At 46.0% G+C, this 15342-nt stretch overlaps 1 protein-coding gene across 1 annotated transcript in view; it reads left to right on the top strand.

Moving 5' to 3' along the window:
- Positions 1 to 14579: 14579 nt before the first annotated feature.
- Positions 14580 to 15342, top strand: part of KLHL29 (kelch like family member 29) — a 416167-nt gene continuing 415404 nt past the window's right edge. Inside the window, exon 1 of the mRNA XM_056856635.1 lies at positions 14580 to 14657. The gene's annotated coding sequence lies outside the window, so the exon portion shown is untranslated. The remainder of the gene's footprint in view (positions 14658 to 15342) is intronic.

Raw genomic sequence — 15342 nt, 5'->3', positions numbered from 1 at the left:
CTCTCTTTATTCCCCCGCCTCCTCCTTTCCTCCCCCGTCGGGGCCCAACTAATTTTCAAAATGGCCGACGCCATTTTAGATCGAGAGGACGACCTTCTCTCTGAGAAGGATTTTCAGAGGGGACTGGTCCAATCCATCCCCTCGGGCTCCGGTTCTCCCAACGGCCACCCAGGTGGACCATTAGGGAGTGCAGCCGAACCGGGAGAGACCCTAACAGCTGAGTCATCCGCCCCTCAGCCCAAAATTAAAAAGCCGCGAAAAGCCGCGCTACCGCAGCCGGGCACCAGAAAGCGGCGGCGCGGCAGCAAGCCTTCTGTCGGGTCGAAAGCCGGGGGCAAATCACCCGACTCTTCCCCAAAGCTTCCCGGACAACTCTGCAGAGTGAGGGAATCGACTGCAATATCGGCGGTGGCTGCACCCCCTCCTCAGGGACCCGGTAATATGGCGGCAACGGGATCATTCTCAGCGGGAGTTGGCACCCCCCCCCACCCGCGGCGGAGGGCAGCCATTTTTTATCATGGCAGAATGCTGATGAGCTTATCAATTATGCCTTACAACGCCAGTGGCAGGCCTTTCAATCCTTCCAGGCTCGCCTTCCCCCCCCAATGGGATTGGGACCCTATGGGGCTAATCCTGACTATTTAGTTCAGCCACAGCCCACTCAGCCCCCACAGCCCACTCAGCCCCAGCCCACTGCCTCTGCTGAGGCAGTTTCTGATCCCAATACACCTATTAATACCAGAAATACTGCATGGCCCACTAAAGCAGCCATGAAGGCAAAATATTCTGAAAATAGGGAATCACAAGTAGAAACCTCTAAATCCCCTATCTCCTCAGTAGACTGTGAGGAAGAGGAAAAAGAGGAAGGCGAGTTTGACTCGGACGAAGATCCCCCCCAGGAGTCAGACCAGCACAATAGACTTTTCTCTGGGGAAGAGTATCAAACCCTATTGTCCAAGGCCATACTCGCCCTTGACCTCAATGAGGATGCAGATCAACCTGATGAACCTAAATCCAAATTGAAAAAAGGAGTCAAGGAATGCTTTCCCAGGCCAAAACCAATATCCAATTCTGTCCCATTCCCAGAATTTTTCATCAATGCAGTCAGAGACGAATGGGAACACCCAGTACCTAATAGGCAACTGCCCCCTAACGTCAGAAAACTATACAATCTGGCACCACATGCCATGACAATGTTAAAGCTCCCTTTGGTGGATGCCCCAGTCCTGGACCTGCAGTCGCCTGGTTTGGTTCCAGAAGATGGGATGGGATGCTTGAGAGACCAACTTGATAGAAAGTTGGATTACCTAACAAGAAAGGCCCATGAGGCATCGGCCATGGCTATCCAGGTCAGCGCGACTACATCTATTTTTGCCAGGGCCTCCTACTTATGGGTAAAAAAGATTATCCAATTGATTCCAGAAGAGAACCTCAGGGCCATTGGGGGCCTAGAAAGAGTTCATAGCGCAATTTCATTAATGGCTGATGCCTCCCTCGATACCATGTCCTCGGTAGCGAGATCAATGGCATCGGTTACCTCAATTAGAAGGGGTCTCTGGCTCAGGACATGGCCGGCCGACCTCAAAGCTAAAACCACCCTCATGGCATACCCGGTTAAGGAGGGACGCCTTTTTGGTGAGAAACTGGATAGTATTCTCATCGAAACAAAAGACAAAAAACAAGTTCTCCCCACACAGCTCAAAAGGGACAACCGTCCCTCTTCCTTTCCTTCCTTTCGTTCCTCCAAGCTTACACCTAGATTCAGGACTGAATTCAGGAGAGGATCTTGGGGTCCTAGCAGGGGATCCTGGAGCAATACCAGATCCTTTCGCAGGGGAGGTAGATTCTCCAGACCTCAAGGGTTCCAGCCCAGGTCGGAAAAAGGAGAACGATTCACAAAGAATACCTCTCAGTGACGCCAATCACATCCAGGTGGGGGGGGGAGACTTCAGGAGTTTGCAGCAAGATGGATGATGTCCAATCCAGACAAGTGAGGGTCTCAAATTATAACCAATGGTTACCTCCTGGAGTTCTCCTCGCAGCCAAGGGACCGCTTCATACATTCCCCAATTTCCTTCAAGAAAGGGAAACACTCAAGGACTCTAGCAGCCATCCAACATCTCACCCACATCAAAGCCATAGAGTCAGTCCCCAGCTGTCAAAGGGGCCAGGGAGTATATTCCATTTTCTTCACAGTCCCAAAAAAGAACGGGGACTGGAGGGCTATCCTAGATTTAAAGTACGTAAACAGGAGGATGGCCCGTCGACACTTTCGCATGGAAACGGTGAAATCCATAGTGGAATCTCTACTCCCTGGCACCTTTATGACGGCGGTGGACCTTACGGAGGCCTACCTCCATATCCCAATCCACCCATCACACAGACCCTTCCTCAGATTTGCCTACGCAAACCAACACTACCAGTTCAGAGCCCTGCCATTCGGCCTGACCTCTGCCCCGAGGGTCTTCACGAAGACGCTGGTAACCATCATAGCCTGCCTCAGACAGGAGGGGATCCAGGTACATCCGTACCTGGACAACATCCTGATCTGTGCACCAACACCAGATCTCTCTCGCTTACACACAGACAGAGTTACCCAGATCCTTCAGGAACACGGGTATCTTATAAATTTCCACAAGAGCTCTCTGCGCCCATCTCAATTTATGACGCATCTGGGAGCCAAAATCAATTCACAAAACAATTCATTGTCCCTTCCTCGGGAAAGGATACAAAAATTGACGTCCCTGGCCCGCAATACGGCCAAGTTAAAGACCGCCTTACTCATGTCCCTAGCGGCCCTTTTGGGCCACATGATTTCCTGCATCGCAATAGTGCCATGGGCCAGGTTCCATTCACGCCCACTACAGTGGCTTCTGAACCCTCATCAACTAGACATAACACGGAAAAAGATCAAAAGAATCTCTATTTCCCCCAGGGTCAGCCACAGCCTTCTCTGGTGGTCCAACCCTTCCAACCTCCGCAAGTCCACACAATACATCCACGAGGACCCTATTCAAATATTCACGGACGCCAGCCTATCAGGCTGGGGGGCCACGGTAGGCGACCAGATAGCCCAAGGCTGCTGGTCACAACAGGAGACACAGCTCCACATCAACCTACTGGAGCTCAGAGCGGTCAAGTTAGCCCTTTGGAAGTTCACAGACACTATAAGGAACCACCATGTTCTCATAAGAACAGACAACATCACAACAAAGGCCCACATCAACAAACAGGGCGGCTCCAAGTCTTCCACACTACACAAGGAAGCGGTGGCTATATTCACCTGGGCCCAAGCCAACGTTCCCTCAATTCGAGCGGAACACATCAGGGGAGCCCTCAACCTGTGCGCCGACTGGCTAAGTCGCCAATGCATAGACGAGGGAGAATGGGAATTGGACCAGGAGGCATTTCTTCAACTTACAAAAATATTTGGCACCCCCTTAGTAGATTTGTTCGCCTCCGCATCAAATCTCAAGCTTCCCAGATTCTACTCCAGGTATTTCCATCCAAAGGCAGAAACCACAGACGCTCTCCTCAGCCCATGGCCAAAGGGACTACTTTATGCATTCCCTCCAATTCCCATCCTTCCCAAAGTTCTGAGGAAAATTCTTCAACACAGAGCCGATGTAATTTTGATAGCTCCTTGTTGGCCAAGGAGACCCTGGTTTGTCAACCTGAAACGCATGTCCTGCCAAGAACCTTGGCCAATTCCAGTGCACCTGTCCATTCTACGTCAGGGTCCCATAGTACACCCAGACCCCCAATGGTTTTGCTTGACCGCCTGGCACTTGAGAGGAGGGCCCTGTTAGACCTCGGGTACTCCAACGAAGTGGCTAATACAATACTAGAAGCTCGAAGGCCATCTACTCGCCGCATATATAATGCGTCGTGGAAGGCCTTTGTCCGATGGGCCCGGAGAAAGAAATTTGACCCAATACATCCAGGCATACCTAGAATATTGGAATTCCTCCAAGAAGGGGTCCGCCAAAACCTCAAGGCCTCTACCTTGAGGAGACAGGTCGCTGCCATCTCCACAGTTATACCATTCTCGGACGGCAGCCCTACGTCACAACACAGACATATCTCGGCCTTCTTGAAAGGGGTTTCTCAAACTCAGCCACCCATCATACACAGGTTCCCCACATGGAACCTCAACCTAGTCCTGAAGGCACTCACGGGTCCGCCATTCGAGCCCCTTAGAACTATACCGTTAAGATTTCTGCGCATGAAGGTGCTGTTCCTTACAGCAATAACATCTGCCAGGAGAGTCTCAGAACTTAGAGCCTTATCCATCAGGGAAGGTTTGTGTGTTTTTCATAAAGACAGGGTCGTACTCACCCCGGATCCCTCCTTCCAGCCAAAAATAGATACGCGTTTCCATAGATCTCAGGAAATTAACCTCCTTCCTTCTGCCCCAAACCCAACGGTCCTAAGGAGTCCTCTTGGCATACCTTAGACTTAAGAAGGGCTATCCGCATTTTCATTGACCGCACATCGGACTTTAGGAGGTCTGACTTTATGTTCGTAGGGATTTCCAACCCCAACAAGGGCCATAGGATGTCAGCCGCTGCTATCAGCTATACAATCAAAACATGCATAGCAGAAGCCTACAGGCTGTCCGGCAAGCCCGTACCAAAGGGGATTACCGCACATTCCCTCAGAAGCACAGCCACTACTGCTGCCTTCGACAAACAGGCCCCACTAGAAGAGATATGCCGAGCTGCCACATGGTCCTCGGTATCTACATTTGTCAGGCACTATAAGATCCATACCTGGTCGTCGGCACAAGCGGCCTTTGGTCGTAGGGTACTGCAGAACGTTATCGATTAATCTACTGTCCCGCCCTTCTGGGAGCTCTTCCAAGTCCCGCAGCTCAGGATGCCCTTGCCTCAGGGGAGAATATAGCCTTGGATACTCACCGTGAGGGCTTATTCTCCTCTTGAGGCGAAGGGCATCCTGCCCCTCCCTTATTATAAGGAATATCTGTTTTTTTAAAAACTCTCCTGTTTCTATAAACGAACCTAGAAGGACCCATAGGATAAAGTTTCCTTTTACTTTCCTCCTCGTTGGTTCAATCACAATATGACAGTTATTCCAAGTTCAGTTCGCAAGTTGGTAGTTATTATTGTTAACCAAGCTAGTATAGACGGTAACTGGCTTCCTCAGGCTGTTTTCCCGCCAGGGAGACAGGAAGTCAAAGTTTTTTCAGTCCTGCCTACCCGGATGGAGAGGAAAACAACCCGCAGCTCAGGATGTCCTTCGCCTCAGAGGAGAATAAGCCCTCACGGTGAGTATCCAAGGCTATATTCACAGGTAAGCCAAGGTTCCGTTCCCCCCCCCCTTTGCATTTCTGCTTATGCAGAAACTCAAAGTGGAAGTTTTGTACTGGATCCAATCCGATGGAATGTGGCTCCATGCAAAACTTGCAAAATTCTATTAATTGGGGGCACCTTTACAAGAGAGGTGCTGAAGGGCTGGTAGCTGAGGCCCACCATTTATGCTTCCTCTGAGCTAATAGCCTTTGTATCACAGCTTGAACTTGCTCCTTAGCTTCCCAAAAGCAAAATAGTGCTACAAGATCAGGGAGGAGGCTGCCCCCTTGCTTTACCAGCATGCCGCAGCAGCACACAAGTTCGCATCTTTGGGCATCTAGACTGATGACGAGCTTAAGTAAGTCTCTTGACTTGGCAAGTAAACTGGTTTAGTCGGACTCGAATTTGACAGTCTGCATCCTTGCAGCCTTTCTCAGCATAGTAAGCATGGGCGCAAGCCCCTTCCTTGAGAGAATTAAAGAACTTCTAAGTGACTGCTGAGAGGGGGGGGGGCTGTGGCAGAGCGTCTGCCTGGCATGCAGAAGGTCCCAGGTTCAATCCCCAGCATCTCCAGTTAAAGGGACTAGGCAGGTAAGTGATGTGAAAGACCCCTGCCTGAGACCCTGGAGAGCCACTGCCAGTCTGAATTGACATTACTGACTTTGATGGACCAAGGGTCTGATTCAGTATACGGCAGCTTCATGTGTTCATGAAAATCTCCCTCCCTTTTCTTTTTTCTGGTAGCAGAGAATCCAGATGCCTCAGGAGGACCAACTAATGTTCCAAGTTAGCAATACTATCTGGTCCCTTAGCCCGTACTGGCAGAATGTAAATAGAACATCTTTATATCATTTGGGGATTCTGGCTTGCAATGCCAAATACCATTTGCTTTTAGCTAACTCTTCTATTGATGGTTTGGAATATTTAGAGTTTATGTTGCGAGGTTATACAGGGACAGTATATTTTGTGGTGGTATGTTACGCATTGTTTACAATTACTGTGTGTTTTCAACTATTTTGTGGCTGAATTAATTAAAAGTTGATGTAGTTCTAACAATAGCCTTGTTAAGTCAGCTGTATTCTACTTACATCTCTGCTACCACAATTTCTCCGTGTGGAACTTCTCACCTAAGAGTAGAATAGCGAGATGAAGAGCACAGCTGTAGCAACAGCCAAGAAGGGAAGAATCGGTTCGATCATAGTAGAAGGACTGGGCAAGCAATGTTTGCTGTTCATCTCTTTGCCTGGGGCAGCGGCTACTTTTGCCATGTGAGTAGCTGAAGTCTTTACACCAAGGGAGATTGAGTTCTTAAGACCCAAGTGGCGTCTTCAGTGTAGACTCCCCTTTCTCAAAGAATGGAAAGAAAAAGGAGCAAGCTACCATTGCGAATATCGATCAGTGCAATCCTGTGCGGAGTTGCTCTAGTCTGAGTTCTCTGAAATGTTCATTGTTACTTCTATAATATTACAGTATTTTAAAGATATTTTATCGTGGATATGTATATGGATGCATTAAATTAAAATTCAGAAGATTTCACCCACCTTGCTTTTGCTTTTTGTATACCTCCTCTTGTATGTGTCTTCCCATTTACTTAGTTCCATCAGAGGTCTTTATCTGGATAGATGGGAATGGAACCTTTTCTCTTGTAGCCATGCCTGTGCAATTCCCTTTTCCTGAGGGATGGCACGTAGGCATCAATCTTTTTATTCATTTGCTTTTGGTTGATGCCTGTTAGCTGTGTTTTAGTTAATTCTTCAGATATGATTTTTGCTTGTATTATAGCCCATTCCTTGGGGGGGTGGGATGCGTGGTGACCTGGAGTGGCTCAGCTGCACCACCTCCTCAGAGACTTCCCAGCCGCAAAAGAATTTTTTTTTGAAAAAATAGAAAATCTGCAAAAATCCCCCCTAGCACTAAATGGGGTTATGCCAGCAAAATAGCTGCTGTAGCAACACCACAGCATGAAGGGGCATTCCCAGGCTGAAAGGGATCTGGAAGTTGACTAACATCAGCTCCGCTCCTGGAAATGCCCCCCCCCCCATGCTGGCGTGGGCTTTCCCTTCCGGGATTTCCTTGCCAGCATGGTAAAATGGCATCAATGCCGGTGCAGGGTTCAAGATGGCTCCTATTAAGCTCCTATTCCCTCCCCCCCCATTCAGGAATGTTAGTTGAAAAGTGTTTTGATGTTGGGTTTTTCTGGGTTTTAAGGATTACAGTGGGATTAGAAGATTACATAGCTTTACATCCCATTTCTCCAAAAAAGGTGTATAGAGGATGCTTTTCTATTTGTGTTCTAGATGCCAGCCATCATTGGGCAATACAAAATTTTGGGGGCACTTTGCGTGGCTCCTACGTAGTGTTCCCAACACAATGAATGTTGGTGTAGCTGGCCCTTTAACACCCTGATTTTCATTGCAGTAGTAAATTTATGTCTAGATTCTGTCAATTCAGACAGCAGGTGGAAATCTGCATGACTGAAGGAATGCATGTCCATACGAAGAAACTTCCTCATTATAGAAAATGTGATGGGGGAGGTCTTGGTTCAGTGTTGCAAACCCCCACCTACAGTTTTGAGTGGTGTAGATAAGAAGTAGACTTATCAGAATTAGTTAGGAATTGCAGCAATTAACTGGTGATGATATTTAGCTTCACTTTTTTCTGATTTCCCCCCACCACCAAACCTATGTTTAAAGACACAGGGCCAGACTATGCTAGCTTCCTATCACTCTCCTGACCAATTGACCACTCAACTACCATAACATATGAAAACAGGTGTTTTTTTCCGGATTGCTGTCCATAGCACATAAACAACGGTAGTGTTGTGGCTCAGGGGCAGAGCATCTGTTTTGTATGCAGAAGGTCCCAGGTTCAGTCCTCAGCATCTCCAGTTAAAAGCAGTAGGTGATGTGAACAGACCTCTAGCTGAGAATCTGGATAGCTGCAGCCAGTCAGAACAGGGAATACCTACCTTTATAGACCAATTGCCTGATGAAGTATTTGGCAGCTTCTTGTGTTGTGGTTGTGTGCGTCTAAGTATGACTTAGGGGTATTGTGTACCCCTCCCCAGTGTTTAAGAGTTAAACATCATTCCATTATAACTCCGTCAGGGTTTGCAGCCTTTGTTTTCAAATAAATTCAGAGTTTCCTGCATACAGTATGATTTTTAAGACTCTTGGAAATATATAGCTTGCAATAATGTCAAAAGTGTTGGCAGCATCATGAAAGCTTTGGGAGCTTTAAAACAGCCAAAAACTTCCTAGTATCTAATTTCCTATCTAAATATGTCACACAGATCTATGTTTTATGCTTTACATCTATCACAACATCAATTTCCATCCAGTGTTTGTTGGGAAGTTTTAAGGAAAAATAAGAGCAGCTAATTTTCCCCTCTAATTTCCGAGCAGTCATCTAGAAGTAGTTGCCGTGACAGTTTTGAGTAAATAATCTGGCTAATGTGGTGCGCCTTAACCCCACAGGAGACGAAGGGGGAGAAAATTACTGTCCTCTTGTGCAAGTGTAGTACCTTTTTAGAATTAACAGTACTGTAAATAATCCATTAATTATTTGTTAAATGACCCAGAATAGAAGGTGGTTGTCTCATGCTGCTATGAGAAGCACTGAATCATATGGACCCAGAATAGGAGAAGGTGGTTGTCCCATGCTGCTATGAGAAGCACTGAATCATATGGACAAGAATTTTCATTCTCTACTTAGAAATATTACTCTTCTAGCTTGGATAAATATAACAAGTGTCTGATTAGGGAAGGGATGAGGAACTAGATAGAAATGTAGTAGTTTTAAAGTATAGTGTTGTATTAAATTGATGGTGGAAAGTGACATCAAGTCGTGGCTGACTTATGACGACCCCATATGGTTTACAAGACAAGAGACAAACAGAGGTGGTTTGCAGTTGCCTGCTTTTGCATAGCAAGTCTGGACTTGGTAGTGACCCGTCCAAGTGCTAACCAGGGGTTACTCAGCTTCTGAGATCTGATGAGATCAGGCTAGCCTGGGCCATCTGGGCCAGGGCAGAGATGAATATTAAAAAGTTAAAGTAAGCAAAACTGATCCCGACTTTTCACATAGAGTAAAACCTTCTGTTGTGTAATGGCTTCTGGCATGCGTTGTTCTCTTTGGGGCAGTAGTTTTATTTATGTTTTTTAAAATTTGAAAATGGTTTTGAAAATGGTGCGTGCACATTCCCTTCTGTTTTCAAATTTAAAATAATCAAGCTGCCTACTTAAAAGTTATGATGACATAACTTTTATCTATGCCTTAGTGTTTGTGAAACATGCTCAACAGCCCTCTGGGAACTCCGCATACAGAGCTGGGCACAAGGTTGCCAGCCTCCAGGTGAAGTCTGGAGATCTCCCAGTATTACATCTAACCTCCGGATGACAGAGATCCGTTCCCCTGGAAAAAGTGGGAGCTCGGGTAAGCTCTATGGCATTGTACTCCGCCGAGGTCCCTCCTGAAACTCCGCCCTCCCCAAGCTCCACCCCCCAAAATCTCCAGGTATTTCCCAACCCAGAGTTGGCAACCTGAGCTGGATATGTGAACTTGGTAACCCATCCTATAAAAAAACCTGGGTTGGTTCCTAAGAACTAAGTGTAAGAAAAGTAGCCATAAGCACTAAGGAAATAATTTGATCATTGTTTTTGCAGGTAGGAATGGTAGCAGATCTCGTGCTTCCACTTGCGCAAGCATCTTTGAATGTAGCTTTGCTATTCACACATTGCCTGAACATTCAACAATCCTTCTGTGAGCAGAAGACACCTTCTGTGCACCGATCTTTGGATCCACCCCTTAGTAGTGATATTTTGATTTTGGTTTATATGGCTACAAAAGATCAGAGAGATTTCTCATTCTCTGTGTGTATATTTATTAAAATATAACTCCTAGCATATCCCCAGCTATGAAATCCTTACCCTAACAAAGCCTTATTATCTTCTCCGGAAAAAAGATTTTGATGTGGAGAGCCTTAGACAAAGGCAGTTTATATTCCTGCAGGAACATCTATTTTTATATAAACTAGCCATTAGACATACAATAAATGTTTTTCTTCTGTATGTCTGCACATTCTCTTGCGTGGAAATACTTAAAAAGGCAACTTGTGTACTTCATACTTAATTGCTGATGTTTTTGTCTTGTGCTCTCCAGATCCTTGTCAGGGTGGTCTAATATTCTTATTGAAGTTGGGTATTCAGTGGGTAGGCAGCAAACAATTTTGTGTGATGGGGAAAAGATGCTTATACTTGGGTGGAATTCAACATTCAGTGACCATATGTATTCTGTGGCAGTGAAGCCCAAATTATTTGGAAGTTTTCCCCCTTAAAAACTCATGTTCTGCCCTGGAATTACTCATTTCCCCCACATTCAACATGGTTTTTTCCTGGACTGTATGGAACTTCTCCACTAGCACTTGGAAATACTACAAGGGGATGGGGAGCAGTTCTGCTCACATTATAAAAATAATGGGCATGGCAGAACTGTATATACACATTGTGTGTGTGTGTGTGTATATATATATATATACACACACGCACACACACATATATATATACTGTGTACATGTATATAATGTTTGAAATGTTTTAATGTTCACCACCTTGAGGACCCTGAATTGGGTGGGAAGGCAGCATAGAAATGTTTTAAATACGTTTTGACCAATACCAAATTAACAGTATGGGTGCCAGAGAGGAATGAAAGGGGTGATAAAAAATTATCCTTAATCCTCATTTTCTTCTCCGATATACTATAAATTTGTAGCAGCTTGAGCAGGTCAGTGTCCCTGTTTTCTCTCTCCCCCCACCTTAACTAATTCTTAATATTTGGATGGCAGTGAATATTCTTAGTCCTCATTTAGGGTTTCTTTTGGTGTATCCCCCCCTTTTTTTCTTTTAATTTACAAAGTATTTTTGTGTGTGCCTGAAACCCCAGCCTAGTCTGTGGCTGGTTTTGCTGTTGTCAAGACTGACAGGAGCCACCCACTTTACTGTTAGATATAGCAATGATTCTTTTCCATTTAGATCTCAAGGGAAAGCAGATTGTGAGAGAACCGTTCACGCTGTTAGATTTGAGTCTAGTAGCACCTTACAGACCAATAAGAATTTTTGGGGTATAAGCTTTCAAGAGTCAAAGCTCCTTTTGTCAGATACACTGTTAAGGATTATTCTGATGTATTTCTTCTTTTTTACTTCTGTCTTTTTGTGACTGGATCTGACCAAAGGGGATTCCAAAGGTGGCAGTCCTTAAAGTGTCACAAAACAGATTTACAGTTCAATCCTCAGAGGGGGGGCCGAATTGACTTAGGATCCAGCGTGACCCCTGCGCCAGCGTTAGTGCCACTTGTGATGTGAAAATGGGCACTAACGCCAGCACAGGGTGACTTATGCTGGTGTTGGGGAGCCGTGTGTCAGCGCACGGCAGGGGTGCCAGTGGAGCCTTGCCAACAGCGTTTCTCCAGCACAGGGGCTCCCATTGGTGCTAAAGGGGGCGTTCCCAGGGGTGGGGGCTAACTTTAGTCAGCTCCCTGAGCCTTTCGCCCTGGGAACTCCCCCTTTGGCCGGGGGGAACTTGTGCCTGCAAAAAGGATAGCTCTGTGGAGCAGTTTCACAGGGCTTGGGGGGAATATGATTTTTTTTAATGCAATCGTGCCTCTGCAAGCCGCTCAGGAGGCAGCGCAGTTGCGCTGTCCCCGGGCACCTCGCAAGTACCCCCCTTCAGGATTGCTCTGTCCTTATGGTTATTACTCTGGAACAGCATTTTAAAATGGCTTCCCCTTATTGAGGCTAGCACTAGCACTTTTTATTTTTATAATTTGACTTCGTTATAATTTACAAGTGCTTATGGTTACAGGGGAATGCCGGGTAGTTGAATCTCCCATATGGCCTTTTGAGGATCTACGCACTTGAATGTAGGGATAGTGATAGAGCACTTTCATCAGAATAAGATATATATTGCTATTAGTTGCTCCTGATTTTTGACATAGGCACTCACTTGTTTATATGACTGAGAAACCATGTTGTAAAATTGGCCTGTGGGGTATGTGGAGAAACCTCCAAGGAACACCTATTACCTTGAAGGAAAAAGCGTTCCAGAGCAAAGCTCTTGCCTGCACAAAACATGTGCCTATGACAACCTTTCATGCCAGTGGTTCAATCCTGCAGACCATTTCTGCACACACAATAGCCCTTGCGCAAGCTTTAAAAATAAACTTTGCAGGCTGCTCTTGTTAAAACTCTAGAACTGGTGGATCCAAACTTTGTGTTTCGTGGGCTGCAAGATATAGCGCAAGGTTTTTTTTAATTGGGTCATTGCTGAGACGGAAGTTGTGTGGGATCTCGTACTATTGCTTGTGCAACTGGAACAGGGCTGAGTACATTTTCATTTCTGTTCATGCTTTACTGAATCTAACCTGGGACGTATTTGCTGTCTGAACATACACAGTGTGTGTACCGGTTCACTGTTCCCCAGCTTCTCTGCTTACATTGAAACACACAACTTGTATAATCGTACACGGGGATTTCGCTTTACCCCTCCAACACAGATAGGGAAAGCTTAAGCGTGAAACAGCCCTACGTTGCTTGAAATAAACTGTAGTAACTCGTTTACCTTTGCAAGATTCTCCCTCCCCACTTTGTTCTCTCTAAAATCTTTCTTACCCTGACCAAAATGCAATGTACTCAAAATACGAAATCAATATGTGGTGTTACATTTGCTTTAAAAGAAAAAAAATTATATTGATTCTTGGATAATGACAACAGTTCATTTTGTAGGAATGGAAACTACCTTCTGTCATGAGGATTATTTTCACATTTATTTCATCAGAGGGTGTGCGGGGGGAGAGGGAAAATAAAACATTCTTGGCACCAAGTATTCTAAAAGTATAGAACTCAATATTAATTTTATTCCTTGGTCATTCTTTGCCAAGAATGAAGGCTACTTCCTGTAATTTCTCTAGTTACCTTCTTATTGTTTAAAAGAGTACCAAGGAAGAACAGTAGTATTGTTACCTTTAGTGTTAGATGCTGTTTTAAGGGTGATCTAGCGCAGGAGTCCCCAACCTTTTTGAGCCTGCCGGCCCACTTGAAATTCTGATGCAGCATGGGGGGGGGGGCAGCAACAAAATGGCTGCCACAAAATGGCTGCCTCAGGGGGCAGAGCCAGCCACAAAATTATTGCCACAGCTTAACTTCAATAACAGTGTAGATCAGTGGTTCCCAAACTTTTCACTGCCCCCTTGGTTCCACAAACTCAACCCCAGCGCCCCCTACCCTATTCAACAACACATTGAAGGGGCCCACCTCTAGCGCCCCTCTGCTGCCCCCTGGCGTCGTAGTGCCCCTTAGGTAATCCCACCGCCCCCCAGGGGATTTTACTGCCCACTTTGGGAACCACTGGTGTAGATCCTCGTGTTGTGGCAGCTGAAAGCAACATTTTAAAAAACTTGTGCAGCCAGTCAGAAGCCTGTCCCTTCCTGCTTCCTAAAAACACTTGGCGGGCACCAGAAGAGGTGTCAGTGGGCACCATGGTCTGATCCAGTGCTTTATGAACAAAACCTGTTCCCCCTGGACCTGTCTGTTCAGTAGTACTGAGTGCTAAAGCTTTTCCTATATTTGCACTGTTTTGGGCTCCAACTGGAGAGCTGCATGTTTAGAGATCCACCAATAACAAAATTAAAAAGGCTTGCATTTGGAAAACTAGCATATTGGGAAGAGGGCTGTGCTGACCTTTCCCCCCTGATGCTGTGTTTTTCTGCATGTGGAGGGATTTTTGTGTGTGTGTGTGTCTTTCTGTGGTGATCCTTCAAGCACTCAACTGCCCTCCCTCCCGTGACAACTGGTTACTTAAACAAATCCTCACCCAGTTCAAAGCTGCTTGGAAAATAATGGCCAGTAGTAATAGTTTAACCTGGTGCAAGCTTGAGGTTATTTGCTTTTCACTCTGTGTGGCAGATCTTTGTGATTCTTGAAGAAGAGGTCAAAAATTCCTTAAATCAACAATTGGTATATGAAACTTGAACCTTCGTAGTTATTTTTATTCTTGTCCCATGTTTTTTAGGAAGAACCTTTTCTCTCTGCCTCCTGCCCTTCTGAACTAGTAATTGCAGTGCAGTCCTAAACAGTGCAGTCCTAACCCCATTTACTACAAGCATTCAAGCGTAACCCTGCTTAGGATTGCACGGTTAGTTCTCATTTTATCTTTTGTAAGAAACTTACCTATTTTTTCATGTTTTTCCTAGGTGTTTTGGTTCCACAGAAATCCTCTGCTTCAGTGTAATGATTTGGAGTCCTATGGTTACATTGCAAGACTTTGAATTAAATATAAATTCTGGAAACTAAGGTGGGTTTTAATACGTTTAAAATAACGTACTCTTTTTTTCTTTTTTTGTAAAGGTGTTCTGATTGAAATAAGGTCAGCTTTTGAATTTGCGACTTAGTTCACTGGGCATCTCTTCTCAAGGCCAGTGTGTAACCGCTACCACTTTTTTAATACTTGGGGGGGTCTCTTGAATTGAGGAAGGACCCCCCTCCTGCTACCAGTCTGATAGGCAAGCTGCTTCACCTAAATGTTTTTGTTGTGCAGTGACAGCTTCCCTAGTTCAAATTGGGGCAATTTAAGTTATTGGCCATTAACGCATGGCGATAATTGAGTTTTTTTGTCCCTGTCCTATCTCACGTTTTATGTCTCCCCCCACCCCGTTCAAAAAATTGAACGCACAGGGACATTATACAGGGGCAAACAAATCCGGCTCCTTTCCCTGCCGGGTAGAAGGCACTGCCTGGCCCCAGCGGGGAGAGCAGCGGCAGTGGCACCTTTTCCTCACCCCACCCACGCCTCTCTCTTCCCCTCTCCCCTGCGCCCTCTTCCCCTCCCCCCCCAGCCAGCATTTCAAGCTCACCTCAGAGCAGCCTTCAGCCTGCTGCCTGGATCCCTGCTGTCAGAGGCAAAGTGGCGGCCCCTTCCGGCGCCAGGTCTGCGCAGTTCCAACTGCTGCAAACCTCCACCCGGCAGCTTTTGGGCAGGT

The sequence above is a fragment of the Euleptes europaea genome, chromosome 10 (genome assembly GCF_029931775.1).
Source record: "Euleptes europaea isolate rEulEur1 chromosome 10, rEulEur1.hap1, whole genome shotgun sequence".
Lineage (NCBI taxonomy): Eukaryota > Metazoa > Chordata > Lepidosauria > Squamata > Sphaerodactylidae > Euleptes > Euleptes europaea.
The sequence above is the reverse complement of the archived record's forward strand: the minus strand, read 5'-3'. Positions and strand labels throughout refer to the sequence as shown.